Source organism: Triturus cristatus, chromosome 4_2 (genome assembly GCF_964204655.1).
Source record: "Triturus cristatus chromosome 4_2, aTriCri1.1, whole genome shotgun sequence".
In the NCBI taxonomy this organism is placed as follows: Eukaryota; Metazoa; Chordata; class Amphibia; order Caudata; family Salamandridae; genus Triturus; species Triturus cristatus.
The window spans coordinates 361,571,687-361,583,961 of NC_140586.1; the positions used below are offsets into that span (position 1 = coordinate 361,571,687).

Consider the following 12,275-nt stretch of genomic DNA (forward strand, 5'->3'; position numbering starts at 1 on the left):
AGCAGGATAGATGAGGTGTGGGCAGTGGTCTATGTGCGCTTTGGGGCTGCAGGACAATGGGTCGTAGACAAAAGGATAAACAAAATTCAGCGCTGTAGGATTGTTGGGTTGGGGGACTGTAGAATGACTGGATGTAAATATTGGTGCACATGTGCTGTGGGCAATAGGATAGATGAATGCTGGGACTGTAGGGTAGTATTAGTATTATAAGTTTACTGCATTAATCAAAAGATTACAGTAAAAAGATATAAAACACCACGATCAGTACAAGTATAGGGAAATCAGTCAAATAGATAATGGTATTTTAAAATCAAGTCATAAAATACAAGTTTACTTGCATCTGGACCCAGATGGATACAATTCGGAGTAGAGGCATTATATCTATATTACAGAGTTAATGATGTGTACACCTTGTCTAAAAATTTAATTTTTGCACTATTGTCCTTGAGGCTATCACGGTTTCTAGCGGTTTAAACAGTAAATCTCATTGTTTGCCCTATTGAAAATCCCTGGAAAAAGCCTTATCCTGAATACACATTTTTTGGGACAATGAACAGATGTCCAGAGACATTGGTTTGGAATCAGTATATGGGAACAGTTTGGAAAAATCTCGATACAAGTACAATCAAAGCTAAGTATAGGCATTTACATGTTTACAGAGGAGATGCTTTATAAGTTTAGCCTGAAACCAATACTAGCATTGTTATTGCACTGTTATCCGGACTCGTTCGTTGTCTGCAGCAGCCTCTACAGTTGATCTTCTTTGGCCTACTAAAAACCTATGGGAACTGAGTTTTCTTAAATACACAGATGTGGTGCAAAGGCGCAAAGTGTGCCCAAAACATGCAATTTAAGACTGTAGGATAGATGGGATGTGGGAATGGGATAAACGAGTAGTGGGACTCAAGGGGATATGAGTTTGGCTCACCAGACTAGGTGGGCGATGACACTGTAAGAGAGGCAGGCTTTGGACAGCAAGAGAGGTCAATGAGGAGCTTCACAATAGATGGACTGTGGCCATTGTGTTTATGGACTGTGGGCAGCAGGGTAGATTGACTGTGGGCCAGAAGAAGGTTGGCTATGAACCATAGGATAGACGATTGGACTACTGAATATCGACTCCCAGAATATCATAGTCTCAAGGAAGGAATATCGAGGGACAAAATATTGAAAGGTTAGTGCATACAGGGAAGAATAGATTCATAATTCCTAACTCCAGATCTACGTACCTTGATGATATATGTACCAAGCAGATACATGTATGCGGAGATAGGTTTAGAAAATGTCAACAATAATGTAATTTTAGATGTCATCAGTGATGTCATAAATGTCGTAAAACATGTCATGAGTGATGTCATAAGCAGTGCGCGGCAGGGGCATAAGTTATAGTAATTACTGCTAAATTTAACTGGTGAATAACTGTTTATTTTGGTTCAAAAAGTTAATTTGTCACTAAAAAATTCACCTACATCTAACGTTACTTCAATCTTTGGTTTCTCAGTGAATATGTGTATATATATATATATATATATATATATATATATATATATATATATATATATACCTTAAAGGTACATAGATGTGGAATTGAGAATATTAAATCTATACATAACTATACGTACTGACCTTCATGATATTTTGTTAGATGATGTTTTGGTTGCACTATTTTTGTAGATGTGGTGTTGATGTAGATGTGGTGTTGATATTCTGACATAGAACCGCACAGATGACACTAATTGTGTTTCCCACCCACTAATTTACAGTAAGAGGGCCCAGATTGTATTAGGTTTTCAGGAGTAAGACTATAGGAATAAAGCTTTATTGAGCCTTCATTCACAAAGCTATTAGCAGGGTTGTAAGATATGCCACTGAGGTGCAGGTGGCACCCAAGCCTTCAAGGGACCACCAAACCGTCAGGGGGCCACCATTCAGCCCAAGGCCAATGAATATCTGTGAGACATGCAAGACTTGGGTCCCTTGCTCACATTCTGCAGGTGGGGGTATCATTTTGTGTTACACCACTAGCTATCAGTGTATATAAGTTCAGCCTTGGTGAGTAAGAAAACTCCTTTTGATGCCAAAATCCAATTTCTTACTGACAGATCAACAAGTGATTATGGAACTTTGTTTTGCAAATGGGGTTGTTCACTTAAAAAGTCCACCTGTATTGTCACATTTTAATGTAAGCAAACCCACGGCCAGACAGCCCCTTTATTCCACCAGTAGTGGGCCGTAGCCCTTGGTTGCCAATGTTGAAAGCCCAGGGCAGCTCCTGGAGCATCTGTCCACTATTTAGAGGTCTCCAAAGTTAATTGCAGAAGGACTTCAAGAGAGACAGAAATAGAGGGAGAGAGAAGGTAGAGAGAAAACGATCACAGAGGAAAAGGGGAGAGGAGTCTATTGGTCTGTTGTTGTATCATTCACAATTTGTTCCACCCACTGCAGATTTCAGAAGGGGGCAATGGGTCTGCCTACTTCAGTCATTGACTAAGTTCACTTTGAGTGACTGCATTTAGCCTTTTCACAAGGAGCACTTCCACACACAAGGTAGTTCCCTTTGTGCTAGTGTTTTTGTTTGTTTTTACTATATGATTCCTTTTATGTTGCCTTTATTTGTAGAACCTTATGTGGTAGCAGGAGACTTTATAACAGATGTGAGCACAGGGCACATTCCAGCTTTATCAGTTCCTGTCTCTTGCCAGTGCTGTTGTAAATTATTTTTGTAGTGGTCTTTGTTTATCTGACTGCTGATTTTTCACACTGTACCAATAGCTAATGTGAACTCTGTATATAAGCTCATAAGGGGGCTCAATCTTTGCAACCATGTCTGTCATTCTTTTGTTCCTTTGTTCCTTCTTTCTTTCCTTCATTCCAATTTCTTTCCTTCTTTCTGTCCTCTCTCTGTCCTCTTTCTTTCTTCTCTTCTTTCTTCTCTTTTTCATCTCTCATTCCTTTAATTACTTTGTTGCTTCTTTCTTTCTTTCATTTTTCTTTCCTTCCTTGTTCTTTTTCCCCTTCTTTCTTTCCTTCCTCTTTATTTTATGCCTTCCACTTTCTTTCTTGCTGTCATCTTTCTTTTTTCCTTTTTTCTTCCTTTCTCTCCTTCTTTCTTGCCTGCCTTTCTTTCTATCTAACTTTTCTTCTGCTTTCTCTCTTTCTTTTTCCCTTTCTCCAGCTTTCTTTCTTCCTTTCTTTCTTTTTTGCCTTTCTCTTTCTTTGTCGACTTTCTCTTTCAATCTTTTCTTCTTTCTTTCCTTCCTTGCTTGACTTCTTTCTTAAAGGCAAGAGGCTGGCAGCAAATACCAGACTGAATAGAATTTCTAAGTCTGTGTCAGCGAAGAACTTCAAATGTTACTGAAATTGTGTGTATAACATTGGTACTTATATGTTTTTTCAGACAGATTTCATTGGTTAGTCTGCAGTTGTGTCATGCACATTTTTTTCAATCCACTCCAGCATGCATCAAGGGGCAGTGTGTTAGCCCACTTCATATATTGGCTGACTGTACTGTGACTTATGACTTGCTAACCTTTTACAAGGAGCACAGCCACACACAAAGTAGTTCCCACACACAAAGTAGTTCACTATGGCTATGTGTGCTTATTTGAGACCAAAACACAGGGGCGGCCCCACTACTGTTGGAATAATATTTTATTTTTCAAAGGTTCAGGGGATGGGTTAGGGCGGGGCAGGGCTGGAGGCACAGGGGGAGGAGTGGTATGCACACTCCAAGTGCGCATGACTGCTTGGCCAGTCGTCTTGGCCCTGGTCAAACAGTCATGCGCCCTTTGTATGTTTCCCACCAGGCTTCATTACACAGCCTGGTGGAGAACATGCCCAGGACCCCAGTCCCCATCTGAGTGCCGATCCACAGCGATCAGACCAATCACAACGCTGCATTGCAGCATTGTGATTGGCAATGGGGAGCCTGGGTGTTTTCTTGTTTCGGGAGTCATCGGCGAAGCGGAGGAGGGATGCGGCCAGCCGAAGAGGTAAGTGTTTTTCTTTTGTCCCCCCACCACCCACCTCTGCCGCCCTCCACCCTTATTCCCTGCCAGCCGCTACTACCAAAACAGCATTTTTACCTTTAGCCAATACTACTTTTAGATTGATGAGGGCCTAGTAGCTTTCAGAACAATAAAGTTTTGCAAAAAACTAAAAGAAAATTCATAAAAGACTGGCTTCCAACGCCCGGCCTATTGGCTTTGCCAATGCTTGTTGTTTGTGAAGTTATCATGTTTACGGTTTCTCAGAGTTATTTAAGCCAACAGTCAAGTCACATGATGCTGCGCCAGATACATTGTCATCCCATCAGAAGAATACGTATTTTACAAATCACCATTATCGTGAATAGCGTCTCAGTTGACGTCACAAGGCATGAGAAAGAAGGCATTACAGGCAACACTCAATATACTACAAATACCAAGAAGGCATCACAAGTGGCGCTCCATGCACTATCAAGACTGGCTTCAAAAATGAAACCGCGTGTTATATAAAGGACGATATTGCAAGCCACACCACGAGGATTGACGTCACTGTGTAATTTCAAGACTGACATAAAAAAAGAACTACTTGCAGTCAAGAATGAGATCACTCATTAGACCCTCTGGAAATAGGACGGGCGCCAGATATTACAACCAACACACTATCAGTGGCGCAGCCGGTGTGACATTGGCCCTTGTGCAAGGTAAGACATTTCCCACTGGCTGCTGTTTGAATTGCAAAATACATAAATATTCAGGGTTCAACGTCCCTCAGAATCCTGGGAGCCGGTGCCACTGCACCAGCTGTACAAATGGAAGCTACGCCCCTACACATCATTTCAAAAGTTGCATCACAAATATATAACATGGAGAATTGCATCACAAATGGTAGATTGCGATATAATAACTTCACACGTGATACGAAGACACAGCTCACAAAGGACCGCTTGTGATGAGTCTTACGCCAAAAATGGCACCGCGTAATTAAAAAAAAAATGATATTACATACAACGCGTCATATGAATAATTACTTCACAGCTGACAGTGTGTGATAAGAGTCACAACCCAATGCCATCACGTGAATGACCACCAGATGACACCACGTGCGCTATCAAGAATGACGTGACAGAGCACTTTATGTGATAACACTGATATCGCAACCCTATCACAGAGGAAGCAGGAAATACATCACAAATGCTCACAGGAGCACGGGGCGCATTGTCTATAGAATGGAGTACAATGACGCACAGACACTACTCTACACAATTGTGTACTCCACTGCGCGCACTTTGCTGAGCGTGCTACGGTGCGACTCGCCCTGTAATGGATGCTGCTGAGTGGGGCTCGCCGGTGGGGGCGCGGTGCCCTTCCAAGGAGGGTCAGCCAGCCTCTCAGACATCCATGCGTGAATGATTCACGTGTATCCCCCCTCCCGCCCCCTCCTCGCCCCGCAATACGCACACACCGAACCTGATTTCTCATCTATACTCAAAACCCTCGTGACCTTTTCCAAAGCAAGACATAAATTACTCGGAGACATGTCAATTAAGGGCTCTGCTCGGAAGGCCTCGAGCAGCCCTCTGAGCACGAGGCCCTCCATTACCGAGGCAGAGCCGCCGTTCCCCGTCCACCGACATACAGCCCAACAACCGAGGGGGCGCTAGAGGGCGAAGGCAAGAGAGGGGTGGGGCCAGACGGGAGATTCTAAAGAGCCCTGCCCAGTTGCGTAGCAGGCTGTTAGGTCCGCAGGTTCCACTGGTGCAGCAGGTGCAGTGGCACCGGGATACAGAGGCCTGAAGGTCCTACAGATTCCGGATAATTGCTGTATTCCACAGTTAAACCAGCGGACATAGGAGCCCATTCCCTTATTTGCCATATGGCACATGACACGCTGGCTATGCCACTAGTGGCCAAGAGTGCCATGGGCCATAAGGCAAGTCCCATATTCACGTGCGGAGAGTGAAAAAAGCACACCCATAGCTGTGGGGCCACAGGGCCCACACAACTGCGGCCCCTGGTGCGACTGCACCTGGTGCACCATTGACACAGGCCAGGAGGGCGCGAGGGAGAGCGATAGGAGAAGGGTCACGGACGCGCACGAGGGAGGGCGGGAGTGTGGTCGCGAGAGTATGGCGGGAGAGAGCAGGGGAGGTGAAGGGATGGAAGTCTGTGACACTTTGTGGAATGGGACAGCGTGACAGGTAGCGAGTGACGGAGAACCGTGATGGGAAGGCAGGACACACTCCTTCCTTGTGTGAGGGAGTAACAGCGAAGGGATGGAAATTGGGAGATAGCGATGGGTGGAACAAGGTGTGAGGTGAGGGACGGAGAGCGTGCCGGGCATTGGCAGCCAAGTGGCGCGAGAGGGGCGTGTGAGGAAGAAGGGCAGAGAGCGGCGATGGGGTGATAGGGAGAGAAATGGTGACAGCAAGGAAATGAATGAAGGAGAAAGCATGGCAGAGAGAGAGGACTGAGCGGAGACACGGCAGAGGAGAATGAGGGGGAATGAACAGGGAGGACGTGAAGGCTGGTGGAACATTGTCCTTGGTATAGAAGAAACACGACGAGGCAGGACATGGAATGGAGCCGAGGCTTGGCAGGAAGCTGGAGAGGGGTGAAGCACACACGGAGGTCCGAGGTAAAGGGAGTGAAGGAGAATGAACATTTTATGGAGGGAGGGGGCAAGAGGCTAATAATGGGGGTGGGGGGTCGCCTGGTAGAAAAGAGGTAGCATAACACGGAAGAAGCCTGGTAGGGAGTGGAGAGCGGGAGCATGGCAAGAGTGGTAGGGCGAGTGTGTTAAAGACCGTGTAAGGGGAGGTAGCATGATATGAAAGGGCAGGGTGGGACAGAAGGAGGGGGCGTGGCAGAGAGCACATGAGAAATATGGCAGGAGGGGAGCGGCCATGACGCAGAAGGCTCTTGGTAGATAGCTGGTACTCGAGACAGCATGGAGGGGAGGCAGTCTGCTGAAGACACATGGTGGAAGCGAGTTCACCGGTCAAATATCTCACACGGAGGCATCAACAGGGTCAAGGAGAGAGCTTCGAAGACCACAAAACACCAACAAGGTCACACATCGAGCTTTCAAGTCACTGAAACCCGAATAGGTCAAGGAGACTGGCTCCGAGAGACAAACTAACCCGTGATACCTCTTTCAGAAAGACACCAGAAGGGCTAAAGAGGTGGCTTCGGAGACACTGAAAATAGGGGTGATCGAAATTCGCACAATTTCCTGTTGCATAATTACATACAATGTTATGAAAATTACACAAAAGACAAACTCCTGGATTGTTTTGCTTTATTTTATCATGAAATGCAACCTAGCAGTTTGCATTTTGAGCGTAAAAATTTGCGGTGAATTGCATTCGTGCGTTTGAGCTCCAGCATCAGGATTTTTCACCAAATGGCAACCTAATTATGCGACTTGGTGTAATTTGAGACATTTATCATACCAAGTATAATGCAGAATTCAAAAAATTACATGAGATTACGATGATGTATTGAACAATTTCACCTGGGCCTAACCCAAGGACTGGGAAGACCAAAAAGGGGCCTTCTGAAAGGAAAATACCTAAAAACAACCAAAGGGGAAGGGTTAAACGGGACCAACAAGATCAAAGATGGACCAGCAGTGATACAAACACAAACAAGACAAAGGCAGGTCCATTTAACAAACTAAAATACCAACAAGAACAAGGGGGAAGTATATAGACACTGACATCACAAACAGGGCAAATAGTAGTCTCATAACCCCAATAAACATCACTAGAAAAGAGAGTAAACCTCAGAGGCACTCAAATATAAACAAGGCCAAAGAAGGAGTCTCTAGGGCACTGTAACACAAGAGGACATTTCAGAGACAGAGAGACCAAAAGAACCAAGGAGGGAGCTTAAGAGGCATGAAGCCACCCCATGAGACATCCTCCTGGTAATCATGAAAAGACACTTAAAGTAATCTTCTGCAAAGACACCTCGCCTTGAAACTCCACATGGCAGCCTTCCAAACTTGGAACACACATGCTTCCCAGCAACCCATGCAAAGTACCTCAGAATAGTAATTCACAACTAAATTACAATGACAGATCAAGTTAATGCAGTCTCTGTCTCCGGCTTCCACACACTCCCGATGCGCAAGAATGGCTCCCCACCAACATTTGCAGAACCATCACCCAATCCCTCATCACCAGCAAGCAGGACTACGGCAACACACTCTATGCTGGAATCAATGTTCAACTGATCAAAACTCTGCATACAGGCTCACCCTCAACCTCCCACCCCACACGGACACCACCTGCACCTCCAAGAGCTCCACTGGCTCCAATTCACATACGAGCAGTCTTCAAACTCCTCATGCACCCATCCAAAGCCAGACACAACATAGCCCCCACATACCTCATCAACTGCACAAACTTTCAAAAATCTACCAGACACCTCTGCTCAGGCGGACTCCTACTCCACACTCACCCCCCACATATCCAGAACCAGATCCCGCAGTTGTGCCTTCTACCTCGCTCCTAAAGCATGGAACGATCTGCCCCTGCACATCAGAGCCTTTTCCTCAGTTCTTGAATTCCGCTGGAAACAATATCTGGCTTGTCACTTAGCCCTGACCCTGGCTTGACCCACACACCTAATCAGGGCCGGACTGGCCGTAGCGGGCACCGGGCGATACCCCGGTCAGCCGCAGAGGTGGGGGCCGGTTTTGGGCCCCTGGGGGCCGTTCTTGTGACAGGGCCGGTTTTGCAGCATAGCTGCAAAATCGGCCCTGTAACAAAATCGACTGAAAACCGGCCCTGGCAAAGAGCTCGGCGACACCCCCAACCTCCCTGGGGAGGAGTGGCGGCTGAGCACTTTGCCAGGGCCGGTTTTGGTTCCCAGTCTGGCCCTGCACCTACTGCTTCAGTGTCAGAATACACTCCTGGGTGAATTGTGTGCTATACAAATAAACATAACATCACTTTCAGAGATACAGATAAAACACCTAAAATGACCAAGGTGAAGACACCGAAACCCAGAAACACTGAGTTAAATGCAAGATAGCCTTCAGTGCAACATCAACATTGATAAGGAGAAAGGTGTAGAGACACTGACATCACCAACAGGGCCGAGGAGAGAGTCTCATAGATCCCCCAAAACACCATAGAACCATAGGATGACCCTCAGAGGCACTAAAATATGGAGTGTTTTAAAGAAGGAGCACCAGAGGCACTAAAACACAATCAGAATCTTGAAAGTCACACAAAGTGAGGGAGCTTCACAAACAATACATGACCAAGAAGGCAATGGAGGGACCTTCAAAGATGAAAGTCAACAGGACCAAGGGGAAGTGCTGAAGATGCCAAAACTCCAACTGGACCAAGGAGGGAGCAACACAGACACTGAAACACCAACTAGACAAAGGTGGGCACCGACAGGAACAACAATGAAAGTGTAAAGAAACTAAATCACAAACAGAGCAAGGGTAGTCTTGTAGAACCCCCAAAACACTAAAGAACCAGATAGTGACCATCAGTGGCACTTCAATATCAAGGTGTTCAATGAAACACCAACAGGGAACTTCAAATACCCTAGAATCACCAAAAGGGCCAAAGAGGAAGCTACAGCAACACTTAGAAGCCAAAGAGGGCAATGGAGGAACTCTCAAAGGGTAAAAAAACAAACGAAAAAGACAAAGGTGAAGACACCAAAGCTCCAAAATGTCCACGGAGGGAGCTTCACGTGCAAAATAATCTTCAGTGAAACAACAGGGTCAAGGAGGGAGCCTCAAAGTCAATGAAACAGAAACATTCCCAAAGAGGTAACTTGAGAGATGCTGAACAAAAAAGTGAGATGCCCTTTGGTGAAACACGAAAATGGCCAAGGAAGGATCTTCCTAAACACTAACATGTAAACACAGCCAAAGATCTTACCACACACTAAAATAGAAATGGAGGGAGCATGAGCAACATTGAAACAACTACAAGGTCAATGAGGGAGCTTCAGAGACCCAAGGTAAACCATAAGATTTCGAACAGGGAAACCATTACAGGAAAGGAGGGAGCTTCAAAGACAATCAAACACCGACAGGTCAAGGAGGGAACTTTGGAAACCCTAAAATCACCATCAGTACAAGGGAGGTTACAACATACACCCAAAACATTAACAAGATCAATGCAGAAACTTCATATGCAGTGCAACAACAGGCAGTGACTTAGTAAGGGCCCATGTGCCCCACTGAAAGAAATTAAATGGCCCTATGGCTGATGTTTGTTTAAGTAAAATACAGCAATAATTAGGGGTACATGGGCTCCTCGGGCTTTAGCGCCCGGTGCAGCTGCTTCACCATTAATACCTACCACACCTGCCAGCATGGCCAAGGACGCTTAAATTACCAATAAGATCAAGGCGGGTGTGTCATAGGCACAAAACACCAGTAGTCAGTGAGTAGCTTCAGCAACAAGGACACACCAACAGGATTCCCAAGAGAGCTTCACAGACGCTGGATTACCCATGAGACACCCTGCACAGCATCCCTAATTAAACCATGAAGAGAATTTCAGAGATATTGTACTTAACAGTGAGGTACCCTTCAGTGAAGCGTGGACATATGCATGAAGAGAGGTGCAGAGACCCTGGGGCAGTTTACGAGACACCCTTCGATGACACACCAACAGGAGACAGGCAAAAGGCTTTTGAGATGCCTAGCTGATATATGAGACCTCATCCAGGGAAACATAAGCAATAGACATAAGGGAACGCTTTATACAGATTGTCCAAATCATGAGACGTCTTCCAACCAAGACAAGACCCGAAAGGACCAACGAGATTGTCTAAGAGACTCTGCGAGACACCCTTCAGGCAAACATCCACATGTCCATGAAGAGAGGTTAGGAGACAATGAGCAGCACGCTCAGAAACTCATCAAGGATGCCCTGGGCCCCAGAACAACCAGGGAAGATGAACACTTTGACTGCTGTTGGGGTACAAAATATAACAGCTATCAGGGGGCCCCTCGGGGCTCTGGACCCCGGTGCCACTGCACCTGCCGCACCATTGATAGCTACACGCCTGGACACGATCTTAAAGGGAACAACACGATGGCTTGATGAGAGCGTTTCCCCGAGCCCGTGCCTCTCCGGTCCGCAGGATGCGCGCCATGCCCTCCAATAATGGCCCTCCCACCGCAAGGGCATAGCGCAGTCTGGCAGGACATGGTCGGCGAGGGCCAGCAGCGCGCTTACCCGGGAGTCTAGGGCTTGGATGCCGGCATGGGGATGGAGGTCCGACGCGGGCCGGAGACCCCAAGGCTGGAATCCGAGCGCAGCCGAGGAGCCTGAAGATGGATCTCCGATGGGGCTGGGTGGTCTGCGGATGCAGGTCCGAGCTGGGCCGGAGGGCCAGGCACTGTCGAGCTCCAATTCCAAGGGGACTTCTGCGGGGCGGGGAGGCTGGTCGGAGCTCTCCCTGGATCAGGAACTCTCTCTAGGAGGACGAAGGAGCCGTGTGCTGCTGCCGTCCCCTCCTCCTCGCCCTCCCCTCCTCCCGCTGCTGGAGATGCTCAGCATCTGCAGAAGAGAACTTGGGCATGCAGACTGCAGCCTGGGGAGCCCACCAATCACCCCAGCGTGAGCAGCCTTCAGCGCGCGGCCTCGCATCAGCAGCAGGGACGGAAGCACCCAGGGGAGCGAGCCACGCGCCGTGCACGCATCCGTCACTGTACACACTCTGTGCACTGACGGGAAACCAAGCCCCCTCAGGGAAAGCCGCTGCACTCTGCATGCACCCGCCACTGTACACAAAACAGTGCCCTGACCGGAAACCACGCAACCTGGGGAAACGACCCCTGAAATGTGCATGCACCTGTCCGTCATGAATCCGTTAATGTACACACACGCACTGTGCACTGACAGGAAACCAAGCCACCTCGGGGAATGCCCCTGCACTCTGCATGCACCTGTCAGTCATGAATGAGTTAATGTACACACCCACTGTGCACTGACAGGAAACCACGCAACACGGGGGAAAACGACCCCTGCACTGTGCATGCACTTGTCAGTCATGAATGCGTTAATGTACACGCCCACTGTGCACTGCCAGGAAACCATGCCATCCTACACTTGACTCGCACCCGTCACTGTACAGATACCAGTCAGTGCACTGACAGGAAACTACGCAAACTGGGGAAACGACCCCCTGCACTGTGCATGCACGTCAGTCATGCATCCGTCAAACTGCACATACTCTGCCATGGCAGGAAGCCAACCAACTCTGCATCCACTCGTACACAAAACAGTGGCCTGACCGGAAACC

The 12,275-nt window shown here is 47.3% G+C and overlaps 1 protein-coding gene across 1 annotated transcript in view; it reads right to left on the minus strand.

The window, feature by feature from the left end:
- Nucleotides 1-11,559, minus strand: part of LOC146833887 (protein FAM163A-like) — a 241,993-nt gene extending 230,434 nt beyond the window's left edge. Inside the window, exon 1 of the mRNA XM_085601785.1 lies at nucleotides 11,207-11,559. The gene's annotated coding sequence lies outside the window, so the exon portion shown is untranslated. The remainder of the gene's footprint in view (nucleotides 1-11,206) is intronic.
- Nucleotides 11,560-12,275: the final 716 nt, after the last annotated feature.